This window comes from Haematobia irritans, chromosome 1 (assembly GCF_050003625.1).
Source record: "Haematobia irritans isolate KBUSLIRL chromosome 1, ASM5000362v1, whole genome shotgun sequence".
In the NCBI taxonomy this organism is placed as follows: domain Eukaryota; kingdom Metazoa; phylum Arthropoda; class Insecta; order Diptera; family Muscidae; genus Haematobia; species Haematobia irritans.
The window spans coordinates 172727893-172742860 of record NC_134397.1 but is presented as its reverse complement, the minus strand read 5'-3'; positions in this window follow the sequence as shown (position 1 = coordinate 172742860).

The window sequence follows — 14968 nt, the reverse complement described above, 5'->3', positions numbered from 1 at the left end:
TACTTTCTTATTAATATTTCGTTTTTTGATTGATTAAAAACTACCCCGGTAGCATGTTCTATCGTTTCAATGGGAATGATTAAATTAAATGTTGATTACTTTGGTTTTTATAATTTGAAATGAATCATAAATAATATTGTCACACAAAAGAATATACGACCGTTTAAATTGGTAACACTCCTTGCCAGCTACCCTGTTTCATTTACTTAAAAATGTATGTAAGCAAGCTTAAGATTCAATTTTGTAATAATTCCCAACATTTTCTGCAGCTTAGCTTAGGCATCACTGGCCATTAACCGTTTCAGAGTTTTCATTTACAACTCGCATCTCATAGATGGTGCTAGTGCAAATTTCTACTTCAGTGCCATCTATGTCCAAAATATTTTCCAGTTGGTTAGATTGTGTACACGATTATCTTCGCACACCGTTCATATTGGCGCCATCTGTTTGGTAAATATACACTGAAACGGTTAATGGTGATGCCAAATCTACTAACACTGCAGTAAAAGCCGTTAACAAAACAATATGAATCTATACAAAAATAGGAATTTCCCTAAACAAATGTTATTTCTATAGAAAATTTTGTCAAAATGTTATTTCTATAAAAAAAATTTTGAAAAATTTTTATTTCTATAGAAAATTTTGTCAAAATTTTATTTCTATAGAAAATTTTGTCACAATTTTATTTCTATAGAAAATTTTGTCAAAATTTTATTTCTATAGAAAATTTTGTCAAAATTTTATTTCTATAGAAACTTTTTTCAAAATTTTATTTCTATAGAAAATTTTGTCAAAATTTTATTTCTATAGAAAATTTGTCAAAATTTTATTTTTATAGAAAATTTTGTAAAAATTTTATTTCTATAGAAAATTTTGTCAAAATTTTATTTCTATAGAAACTTTTTTCAAAATTTTATTTCTATAGAATATTTTGTCAAAATTTTATTTCTATAGAAAATTTTGTCAAAATTTTATTTCTATAGGAAATTTTGTCAAAATTTTATTTCTATAGAAAATTTTGTCAAAATTTTATTTCTATAGAAAATTTTGTCAAAATTTTATTTCTATAGAAAATTTTGTCAAAATTTTTCTATAGAAAGTTTTGTCAAAATTTTATTTCTATAGAAAGTTTTGTCAAAATTTTATTTTTATAGAAAATTTTGTCCTACATTTTTTTATAGAAAATTTTGTCAAAATTTTATTTCTATAGAATATTTTGTCAAAATTTTATTTCTATAGAAAATTTTGTCAAAATTTTATTTCTATAAAAAATTTTGTCAAAATTTTATTTCTATAGAAAATTTTGTAAAAATTTTATTTCTATAGAAAATTTTGTCAAAATTTTATTTCTATAGAAAATTTTGTCAAAATTTTATTTCTATAAAAAATTTTGTCAAAATTTTATTTCTATAGAAAATTTTGTAAAAATTTTATTTCTATAGAAAATTTTGTCAAAATTTTATTTCTATAGGAAATTTTGTCAAAATTTTATTTCTATAGAAAATTTTGTCAAAATTTTATTTCTATAGAAAATTTTGTCAAAATTTTATTTCTATAGAAAATTTTGTCAAAATTTTATTTCTATAGAAAATTTTGTCAAAATTTTATTTCTATAGAAAATTTTGTCAAAATTTTATTTCTATAGAAAATTTTGTCAAAATTTTATTTCTATAGAAAATTTTGTCAAAATTTTATTTCTATAGAAAATTTTGTCAAAATTTTATTTCTATAGAAAATTTTATTTCTATAGAAAATTTGTCAAAATTTTATTTCTATAGAAAATTTTGTCAAAATTTTATTTCTATAGAAAATTTTGTCAAAATTTTATTTTTATAGAAAATTTTGTTAAAATTTTATTTCTATAGAAAATTTAGTCAAAATTTGATTTCTATAGAAAATATTGTCAAAATTTTATTTCGATAGAAAATTTTGTCAAAATGTTCTACAGAAAATTATATCAAAATTTTATTTCTATAGAAAATTTTATCAAAATTCTATTTTTTTAGAAAATTTTGTTAAAATTTTATTTCTATAGAAAATTTTGTCAAAATTTTATTTCTATAGAAAATTTTGTCAAAATTTTATTTCTATAGAAAATTTTGTCAAAATTTTATTTCTATAGAAAATTTTGTCAAAATTTTATTTCTATAGAAAATTTTGTCAAAATTTTATTTCTATAGAAAATTTTGTCAAAATTTTATTTTTATAGAAAATTTTGTCAAAATTTTATTTCTATAGAAAATTTTGTCAAAATTTTATTTCTATAGAAAATTTTGTCAAAATTTTATTTCTATAGAAAATTTTGTCAAAATTTTATTTCTATAGAAAATTTGTCAAAATTTTATTTTATTTCTATAGAAAATTTTGTCAAAATTTTTCTATAGAAAGTTTTGTCAAAATTTTATTTCTATAGAAAGTTTTGTCAAAATTTTATTTTTATAGAAAATTTTGTCAACATTTTATTTCTATAGAAAATTTTGTCAAATTTTTATTTCTATAGACAATTTTGTCAAAATTTTATTTCTATAGAAAATTTTGTCAAAATTTTATTTCTATAGAAAATTTTGTCAAAATTTTATTTCTATAGAAAATTTTGTCAAAATGTTATTTCTATAGAAAATTTTGTCAAAATTTTATTTCTATACAAAATTTTGTCAAAATTTTATTTCTATAGAAAATTTTGTCAAATTTTTATTTCTATAGAAAATTTTGTCAAATTTTTATTTCTATAGAAAATTTTGTCAAAATTTTATTTCTATAGAAAATTTTGTCAAAATTTTGTTTCTATAGAAAATGTTGTGAAAATTTTATTTCTATAGAAAATTTTGTCAAAATTTTACTTCTATAGAAAATGTTGTCAAAATTTTATTTCTATAGAAAATGTTGTCAAAATTTTATTTCTATAGAAAATTTTGTCAAAATTTTGTCAAAATGTTATTTCTATAGAAAATTTTAACAAATTTTTATTTCTGTAGAAAATTTTGTCAAAATTCTATTTCTATAGAAAATTTTGTCAAAATTTTATTTCTATAGAAAATTTTGTCAAAATTTTATTTCTATAGAAAATTTTGTCAAAATTTTATTTCTATAGGAAATTTTGTCAAAATTTGTTTTCTATAGAATATTTTTAAAAATTTTATTTCTATAGATTTTTTTTTTTAATTTTATTTCTTAAGAAAATTGAAGTACCTCATAGTTGGAGAAGAATATTTTGAAAATTCTCCCAAACATGAAGAATTCTACCAATCTACACTGAAAAAAAAATATTGTCGTGTAGTCAAAGATTTCATGTCTTTAAAATACGAATGCAAATTTTGCTTAGCATAGAAGACGTATTTCTCTAATATAAAGTTTTTTCCTTGACCAAAAGTCGATAAACTTTTCAATGGAGTCGTATTGTTCTTATAATTAAGTGATTTCACTTAAAAATGGCTATCATATCATGAAAGAAAAAATGTTTGGACTAAGGTAAACTTGACTTTAATAATTCAGAAAAAATCTTTAAATTTAAAGAAATTGTCTTTAAATTTGTTGTCTTTTTGCATCTTGACTACAAAGCAAAAAATCGTTCAAATATAGGATATGTTTTTCAACACTTTATTTTAAAGACGGGTTTTTACTTGAAACATAGCATTATTAGCATTATTTCTACTGGAAGTCGAGTACGAAATTGGAAAATAAAGTTGTCGGTAACTCGTTTTTAAAGGACTTTGATAGCATATGAAGAAAAAAAAAAAGATGAAAAAGCGAAAAACTAAAATTTGCTTCCTAGAAGCAAGTACACAAAACCCAAATTGAAAAGAGGATTGTGTCTTAAAACTATACTTACTTGTATTCTCCGCTTCTTTGGCTCGGAATCAATACCAAAATTTTTAAAGTAAAGACAAAATCTTAGGAACCGGGCATGCTTTTTTTCAGTGTACCAAACAATAAAAAAAAACTACCGTTTGTGGTAGAATTATACCAAGTGTTGCAACCGCGAATCTCATACGTCTGCCCAAATAGTGTAATACTTCAGTGAGGTTGAAATAAAGTCGAGGCTAAAGAGAGTGTCCTAGTGGTCATCAAAGCTTTTTGTTAGGAAATCGTTTATGTCATTTCTTTTAATTTCTTTAATTTCAATACATATGTATGTATATAATAAATATGAAAATCTATTAATTTGAATCCATTAAAAGCGTTAGAGCATTTCATTTGCATTACACAATCTTTGAATTTTTTTATAATTTCTTCAATTGTTTTTCTCGAATAACATCCAAAGCTATTTTCTTCTCAACTCGCATTATGTCATCACAAACTAAGGGATGCATTAGAATTTCATAATCCGATCCACTATACTTTTCGCCAAGATATTCCAGCCAACCGTAAGTTTGATTCTCAGTTATAGGAGCGCGATAGCGTTTTCGAGCATCGTAATGGAGACGTTTTTCAATTTCTTCTTCGAAATATGAATATCGCTCCAAACTATTACTGATCAAGGCAACGTTATCGTGACGTGCATAGAATTTCTCACTCAAAGCTTTGAACGAATAATTTGGTCGAAATTCTGCATCATTTCCGAGAGTATTTTGACAACAGGTCATTTTAAATGAAATTCGAATATGGCATTAATAAAATACAAATGAAATGTTGCCTAAAAAGTCAAAGATAACAAGGAAAATATTTTTTTGTGTGGCGTTGTTGAATAGTAGGTCCGTTCGTTCAGTTTTCCTGTAAGAATTCTTTGTCCTTTAATTTACTCCTAGTAAAAGTAGTAAATGAGAGAAATTAAAAAAATTATTTCAGAACTATCTCGAAAATTTATCAAAATGTTTAATTTTTTTTGGTATAGCCCAATATAGACCGATCTCCCTATTTCACTTAGTGAGGACATAGAAGGCGCACTAGTCATCCAAAGCGTCCGAAACTAAAAGTAAAATTTAAAAACACATATAATTTCTTGCAAGCTTACACTGAAAAAAAAGCATGCCCGCTTCCAAAGATTTTGTCTTTACCCTAATGTGTTTGGTATTGATTCCGAGCCAAAGAAGCGGAGAATACAAGTAAGGATACTTTTAAGACGCAATTCTTTTTTATACCTCCACCATAGGATGGGGGGTATATTAACTTTGTCATTCCGTTTGTAACACATCGAAATATTGCTCTAAGACCCCATAAAGTATATATATTCTGGGTCGTGGTGAAATTCTGAGTCGATCTGAGCATGTCCGTCCGTCCGTCTGTTGAAATCACGCTAACTTCCGAACGAAACAAGCTATCGACTTGAAACTTGGCACAAGTAGTTGTTATTGATGTAGGTCGGATGGTATTGCAAATGGGCCATATCGGTCCACTTTTACGTATAGCCCCCATATAAATGGACCCCCAAATTTGGCTTGCGAGGCCTCTAAGAGAAGCAAATTTCATCCGATCCGGCTAAAATTTGGTACATGTTGTTAGTATATGCTCTCTAACAACCATGCAAAAATTGGTTCACATCGGTCCATAATTATATATAGCCCCCATATAAACCGATCCCCCGATTTGGCTTGGGAAGCCTCTAAGAGAAGTAAATTTCATCCGATCCGGCTGAAGTTTGGTACATGGTGTTAGTATATGGTCTCTAACAACCATGCAAAAATCGGTCCACATCGGACTATAATTATATATAGCCCCCATATAAACCGATCACCAGATTTGACCTTCGGAGCCTCTTGGAAGACCAAAATTCATCTGATTCAGTTGAAATTTGGTACATCATGTTAATATATGGCCTCAAACACCCATGCAAAAATTGGTCGATATCGGTCCATAATTATATATAGGCCCCATATAAACCGATCCCCAGATTTGATCTCCGGAGCACCTTGGAAGAGCAAAATTCTTCCCATTCGGTTGAAATTTGGTACGTGATGTTAGTATATGGTATCCAACAACCATGCAGGAATTGGTTCCTATCAGTTCATAATTATATATAGGTCCCATATAAACCGATCCCCAGATTTGACCTCCGGTACCTTTTGGAGAAGCAAAATTCATCCGATCTGGTTGAAATTTGGTACGTGGTGGTAGTATATGATATTTAACAACCATGTGAGTTGAAATTTGTGGATGACAGTCTTTCATAGAAGTTTCTACGCAATCCATGGTGGAGGGTACATAAGATTCGGCCTGGCCGAACTTACGGCCGTATATACTTGTTAATTTTAGGTTTTGCGTACTTCATTCCAGGAAGCAAATTTTAATTTTTCGTTTTTTCAAGTTGTTTCCTTCAAATGCTATCAACGTCCTTTACAAACGTGTTAACGACAACAAACATTTTCAAATTCAGAAATGACTTCCAGTAGAAATTATGCTATGTTTCAAGTAAAAAACGTCTTTAAAATAAAGTTTTGAAAAACATATCCTATTTGTGAACACTTTTTTGCTTTGTAGCTAAAATGCAAAAAGGCAACAAATTTAAAGACAATTTCATTAACTTTAAAGAATTTTTCTGAATTATTAAAGTCAATTTGACCTTAGTCCAAAAACATTTGCTTTCTGGTTATGATACCCATTTTTAGGTCGAATCACTTAGTTAGAAGGACAAAACGACTTCATTGATAAGTTTATCGACTTTTGGAGAAGGAAAAGAACTTTATATCTGAGAAAAGCGTCTTCTATGCTAAGCAAAATTCGCATTCGTTTTTTAATGACATGAAATCTTTGGACTCACAACAATATTTTTTTCAGTGTACATGAGATGCTTACAATTCCTCTAAAACTCAAACAACAGCTTTTCTTCTAAATCCAGAATTGAATGTAGTGTCCATATTTAGGAAACTTTAATTTAACTTCGGAAAGCGTACCATTTGAACCGATCTTCTTGAGAGAGTATGGTTCATAAAATCCACAAGAAATTCAATATATTTTCAAGTGACCGTCTACGACAAGGGGTTCAAAAACAAAAAAATATATACTTTTATATGTATTTGATTTCATGGTGTTTGGTATTTAAGTGTTAGCGTTACAGTCTTACAGTATTTTTTTTTTTACATTAATTTTTGTTTTAAATTTTGTAAAGCTGTTGACTGTAAATGCGACAAACCAAACTATTGGACAAGTTGCATGAGAACAATTCCACATGGCTAGAGTGTGTATATGTATGTGTAACTAATTCAAGTATTTTTGGTTTTAGAAACGTCCATTATTAATATACGTAGTTTCTTAATTATTTCAAAATTGCTATAAATACTGTGAAAACCAAACAAATGTTATTATTTAAAAGTTAATGGCTTGGCTGCTCATAATCATTTTTAATCCAAAGCGATTATAAATTTTACGTAAAAAAATGTACACAAAACAAAGAACAAAAATTACGAGCAAATTTCGTTAAAAGTAAAGAAATTTTAATTACAAGAAAGTTTACTAATGCTTCCAGTATTATTATAACAATGTTCAGTGTTTATCAATCGTATGGTGAATTCCGCCTAGGTCGTAGTACACTCCAAGACGAAGTTTGTGAAAGTCGTTCAAATCTGTTGCAGTTTCGGAAACCATTGATGCTTAGGCATTAGTGGGACCATACATACATACATTCAATATGGCAAAACAAAATTTCGCGTTGGATTTCACACTATTTGGGTCACACAAATAAGGAAAGTCTAAAGTCGGGCGGGCCGCTTATAATATACCCTGCACCACTTTGTATATATACATCTGGAAAAAAATTTTGTTAGACTTCTAAAAAATTTCTGGACTTGCCTTGGGGCGGAACACAATGTTAATAAAAAATATGAGACATATTTAATTATAAAGCCATTTGTAGGCAACTTCCCAAAAGTGCATTTATGATTTATCGGTTGACTGATATGTAGATATGCTATAGAAATAAAATGTTGAGTAAATTTTCTATAGAAATAAAATTTTAACAAAATTTTCTATAAAAATAAAACTTTGACAAAAGTTTTCTATAGATATAAAATTTTGACAAAAAAGAAATAAAATTTTTAAAAAATTTTCTACAGAAATACAATTTATAAAAAAATTTCCAAAAGAAATAAAATTTTTAAATTATTTTCTTTCGAAATCAAATTTTGACAAAGTTTTCTATAGAAATAAAATTATGACAAAATTTTCTATGGAAATAAAATTTTGAGAAATTTTCTATAGAAATAAAATTTTGAGAAATTATATAGAAATAAAATTTTGACAAAATTTCCTATAGAGATAACATTTTGAAAAAATGTCCTATAGAAATAAAATTTTTACAAAATTTTCTATAGAAATAAAATTTTGACAAAATTTTCTATAGAAATAAAAAGGTGACACAATTTTCTATGGAAATAAAATTTTGACAAAATTTTCTATGGAAATAAAATTTTGACAAAATTTTCTATGGAAATAAAATTTTGACAAAATTTTCTATAAAAATAAAATTATGGCACAATTTTCTATAGAAATAAACTTATGACACAATTTTCGTTTGACAAAATTTCCTATAGAGATAATATTTTGAAAAAATTTTCTGTAGAAATCAAATTTTGACACAATTTTCTATAGAAATAAAATTTTGACAAAAATTTCTATATAAAATAAAATTATGACACAATTTTCTATAGAAATAAAATTATGACACAACTTGCTATAGAAATAAAATTTTGACAACAATTTCTATAGAAATAAAATTTTGACAAAATATTCTATAGAAATAAATTTTTGACACAATTTTCTATAGAAATAAATTTTTGACACAATTTTCTATAGAAATAAAATTTTGACAAATTTTCTGGAGAAATAAAATTTTGACAAAATTTTCTATAGAAATAAAATTTTGACAGAATTTTATATAGAAATAAAATTTTGACACAATTTTTTATAGAAATAAAATTTTGACAAAATTTTCTATAGAAATAAAATTTTGACAAAATTTTCTATAGAAATAAAATTTTGTCACAATGATGTACAGTGGGAGAAAAGATGATTCAATTTGTAAGAGGAAAATTCCCAAATGTTTTTCTCCATAAGGAGTTAGCATAAAGTGCCCAAAATTGAATTATCTCTCCCAGCCAGATCTATACTAAAGGCTGTGGAAAGATTCATTCGCCCGAATCGAAACATATACAGTCCAGGCGTGTATAGATTTGTATCTGGCGTTTTCTTTTCAATGACTCTATTAATCATGTTCCTTAATCTAAATCTGTCCATAAAGCTCGATTAATAATTGTAAAATTAGATTTTATGATAAAATTTTCTTTGGAAATAAATTTTTGACAACAATTTTCTATGGAAATAAAATGTTGACAAAATTTGACAACAATAAAATTATGACAGAATTTTCTATAGAAATAAAATTATAACACAATTTTCTATAGAAATAAAATTTTGACAAAATTTTCTATAGAAATAAAATTTTGACAAAATTTTCTATAAAAATAAAATTATTACAAAACTTTCTATAGAAAAAAAAATTTTGACAAAATTTTCTATAGAAATAAAATTTTGACAAAATTTTCTATAGACATAAAATTTTGACAAAATTTTCTATAGAAATAAAATTTTAACAAAATTTTATAAAAAAAATAGAATTTTCTATTGAAATAAAATTTTGACAAAATTTTATATAGAAATAAAATTTTGACAAAATTTTCTATAGAAATAAAATTTTAACAAAATTTTCTATAAAAATAAAATTTTTACAAAATTTTCTGTAGAAATAAAATTTTGACAAAATTTTCCATGGAAATAAAATTTTGACAAAATTTTCCATGGAAATAAAATGTTGACAAAATTTTCTATAGAAATAAAATTTTGACACAATTTACTATAGAAATAAAATTTTCTATAGAAATAAAATTTTGACAAAATTTTCTATGGAAATAAAATTTTGACAAAATTTTCTTTAGAAATAAAATTTTGAAAAAAAATTTTACAAAAATGTCTACGGAAACAAAATTTGGGAAAAAATCTCCTATGGAAATAAAGTTTTGACAAAATTTTTTATATAGAGATAAAATTTCTATAAAAACAAAATTTTGGCAAAATTTTCTTAGAAATAAAATTTTGACAAATTTTCTTATAGAAATAAAATCTTGACAAAATTTCCTAAAGAAATAAAATTTTGATAAAAATTTCTGTGGAAATAAAATTTTGGCAAAATTTTCTATAGGAATAAAATTTTGCCAAAATTTTCTATAGAAATAAAATGTTGCCAAAATTTTCGATAGAAATAAAATTTTCACAAAATTTCCTAAAAATAAAATTTTCTATAGAAATAAAATTATGACACAATATTATATAGAAATAAAATTTTCACAAAATTGTCTATAGACATAAAATTTTATTAATTTTCACAAAATATTCTATAGAAATAAACTAGAAACAGTTCATACTCACTGTGTACCGACAAAGTTAAAGGAATATTTCGATATGATTCGTTAACTTGATAACTATACCTATCAGAATATCTAACAAAGAACAAATCCTACAGTTTCTAAGACCCTAAGCCATATTCCATAAATCTATTATGAGATTTTTTATTTATCCGTATGAAAGTCGATGTGGAAGAATTTATTACGCATTGGAAGATGATAAAACATCAACATCAAGTTTAAAATCAAACAGAAAAGTAAGATCAAAGAATAAAATCATTGTCCTATTTTCACATGCTCCCATTAAGGCCAATGGAAAAATATTACATCAAAGAACCATCCGGCATTTTAGAACTGAACCAATGCGGAAAATGTATAAAGTGAAACGTATACCACTAGACAGACATTGTAACTATTATCATTATATTGTCCATATTTAAGAGGATTTGCTAATTGTTGCTATTGCATGCATGCTTACTCTATTTTGGTCAAAATACGAAAATTTCTTTTTGGCATAGATAACGACCCTGGAATTCATATTTATTTTCACGTTTATTTGTTTTCAAAACACAAACTATCAAATTACACACATCTTTCCACAAACATATCACATGGTCTACCGCACTTAATATTCATCCACATATCTGTTCTACAATACGCTCGGAAGGATTCTAATGCATAACTACTTCCGCACAAACATGACCGTTGGAAAAAATCTTCCCATTGTCTTTAATCTCATAGAGATTTTGTCTTATTTTTGTATTGGATTGAATTCTATGCAAAAAAGGAATGCCACTTGAAATGTAGATCAATCCCAAAAACAAAATCCTAATGCCATTGAGTAATTTATTTAAATACAGCGCCTGAGGATTACATGATGTTGCCCATTATCTTGCCCTTGGATTAGATAATTCAATGTGCTTGTGTGTGGGCATTGCTACCAATTTTACTTAGAGAACCTCATATGGATACAATTCCACGATAGCCTTTTATGGTCACTTTCACATCGTCCAGTTTAAATAAGTTTAAGCATAATCTTATGATAAATCCGTTTTAGATTAAAATAACAGAAAAATGGGTCGAATTTTATAAATATGCACGCAAAAAATTATTTTTTTTTTTGGAAATGAAATTTTAGACCTACCTTAGTTTTTATAACCACCGCTATTGAAAGGTAACTGGTTTATACGATCTAACTATGTCCGTCTGTCTGTCTTTTGTAACCACGCTACAGCCTTTAAAAATGAAGCTATCATTGCACAAACTCGTCTTTTGTCTGCAAGCTGGTTTCAAGCTGGGCTATATTCGTCCATGTTTCGATATAGCTCCCATATAAAGTGATCTCCCGATTTGAGTTCTTGACCTTATAGACGCCGCTACTATTGTTCGATTTTCTTTTAATTTGAAATCTAGAGGTGGTTTGTATTTCTTGAAATTGGAGATATGACCATACTATGTAGGGTCAACATTATCAGTGGTGATCAACATTATCAACGTTCTAAATACATACAATAAGCTAATTCAATTTACGATGGAAGAGGAAACTGACAACAAACTGGCATACTTGGACACGATAGTAATAAGGAAAGAAGATAGGATTCTTCTTGATTGGTACCAAAAAGACACAGCTTCTGGGCGATTGATAAATTTTCATTCCAAACATCCAAAATCAATGATAATAAACACCGCGAAAAATTTCATAAATAGAGTTTTGACAATAAGTGACAAGATATATCATCAACACAATAAGCAAAAGATACGAGATATTTTACTAATGAATGACTTCCTAAAGAAGACGATAAAAGATTTATTACAACGTGCACAGAAGCCAAAAAAGGACAATATCGATAAGGAGCCAAAAATATACAAATCTGCACTTTTATCCCTGGTTTCTCCGAAAGACTCTGAAATTTATGAGAAGGACAAGATTCAACTCGCTTTCAGAACGCACAATACAATGGGCCAACTGTATGGCAAAACAAAATCAAAAATTTAAAAAAGAGGACAAGTCAAATTTAGTATACCAAATAAAATGTAATGGAGACGGGTCGGACATATGCCAAAAGGTATATGTCGGTACGACAGGAACTAAATTAAAGACGATAATTTCATCCCACAAATCTGACCACAAGGCTAGAGACAAGCCATTGGATCAAAAGACTGCACTCGCAACCCAACACAAACTGGTCACAGCCCGAATTTTGACGATGTAGATGGATTAGTGCAAGAGAGTAATCCATTCCCACGATATACCTTAGAGATGCTTTATATCACCGACGTTCCCAGCGAGAAGAGATTAAACTTTAAAACAGATACAGATAAATGTTCTCAAATGTATCGATACATCATAAAAAACACGGACGCAGGCATATTTAGTTGGCAATTAACTTTCATAAAAAGCAGACGTAAACTCTCTCTAAAATTTTTTTGATTATTTCTTAAAAATACTTTAATGTAAATATACATTGTTTGTGTTACTCGTACTTTGTGTACTAATATTTGTTATTTATGTGGATCCCCGTCGAAGACTAACGATGTTAGTCGAAATATTGGATAATAAATTTAACAAGTAATCAAAAATCGTAAAAAGGATTTTTTATTAAAAGGACCTCAAGCCGAAATAATAATAAAATAAATTAGAACAACAGGTCAACAAAAATAAGGACATTTTGAAGAACTTTCAATAGAAAAAAATTGAAAATTTTTATATAGAAATAAAATGTTGACAAAATTTTACAAACAAAATTGTGACATTTCCTATAGTAATAAAATATTGACAAAATTTCCTGTGAAAAGAAAATTTTCTATAGAAATAAAATTTTAACAACTGTTTTTGTAAAACTAAAACTTTGATTACATTTTATATAAAATCAATATCTGTAAAAATTTTAATTTTCGTTTTAGGTCATACTATCAAAGTGTCCCTACATCTCCCTTTTTGTAGAATTAATAACTTTTCCATGTTGGTGCAAGCTCAAAATATTTAAAACTTGGGCACGTTGACAATTCAAGGGATATTTATACACCTAAATAAATTGTCGCTATTAGCAGTGATCATAAAATAAAAAATAAACTTATAAAATAAAATAATAAAACATTTCTTTCGAAGAAACTTTTTTTCATAATAATCACAAAAATGTGATCAAACACTTAAACTAACATTTAAATTTAAATTCTCTTATAATAATTCAAAAGAAAAAATGTTTTCTAAATTTAAAAAAAAAAACTTTAAACCTAAGATGCGAAATCCTCAAAATATGTATTAGCTTATATTTTATCTTTAATTCAAAGATTCAATATCTCAGTTTATTTTAAGATTATTTCTTTAAATCAAAGATATTTTTATATATTTTAAAGAAAATTTGCGTAACCTTCAAATAAATAAAATTTTAACAGTGAGAAGCAAATTTCAAAGAATAGTGTCCTAAATTTAAAGAAAACGAAAGATTGTGAACTTTCTTTTAATTAATTAATCTTTGTTTTAAAGAAGTTTGCCCATAATATTATGTAAATTACGTATCCTAAAATTTAGGTTGCATAATTATTCATATGAGGTCAACATTTTTTTTCAGTGTAGATTTAAAATTGGAAATATCTTTATTTTGAAGAAGGCACAAACTTGAGTCTAGAGGTTAATACCAAATTTCTCAAGTGAACTTCAAAATCTTTTAAGAACACACAAAAAAAAATTCTGATTTAATCACGAAATTAATTGATCCAATTAATTATACCCTAAACCACGTAGTGGTCAGGGTATAATAAGTTTGATCGGCCAAAAAATGTGCCTACCAGAAATATTGATTTTAGACCCCATAAAATATATACCGATCGACTCGGAATCACCTCCTGTCCGTCCGTCCGTCTGTCCATGTATTTGTTGTTCACAGGATTCCGGTCGCAATTATTAACCGATTTGGATGAAATTTGGTACAGGGTGTTTTTTGCGCACAAGGACGAACGCTATTGAATTTGGATTAAATTTAGATATAGCTCCCATATATATGTATCGCCCAATTTCGACAAATGGAGTCACCCTTTTAGTCTGCAAAATGTCATAGAAATCGGTTCGGATATAGCTCCCATATATATGTATCGCCCGATTTTCCCAAATTTGGCCAGAAAAATCTTATTTATTAAGCGATCTTACTCAAACTTGGCTTACTCTAATCTTTTATGTTACTGACAATATGTGGCAAAAATAATCGAAATCGGTTCAGATTTAGATATAGCTCCCATATATATGTATCGCCCGATTTTCCAAATTTGGCCGTAAAACTCTTATTTATCAACCGATAGTACTCAAGTTTGGCTAAATATAATCTTCTGTACCTCTAACTGTATGTGCGCAATTTCATCGAAATCGGTTCAGATTTAGATATAGCTCCCATATATATGTATCACCCGATTTGGTTAAATTTGGCCGTGAAACCCTTATTTATCAACCGATAGTACTCAAAGTTGGCTAAATGTAATCTTCTATAGCTCTAACTGTATGTGCGAAATTTCATCGAAATCAGTTCAGATTTAGATATAGCTCCCATATATATGTATCGCCCGATTTTGCCAAATTTGGCCGTAAAACTCTTATTTATCAACCGATCGTAACCAAGGTTGGCTAAATGTAATCTTCTATAGCACTA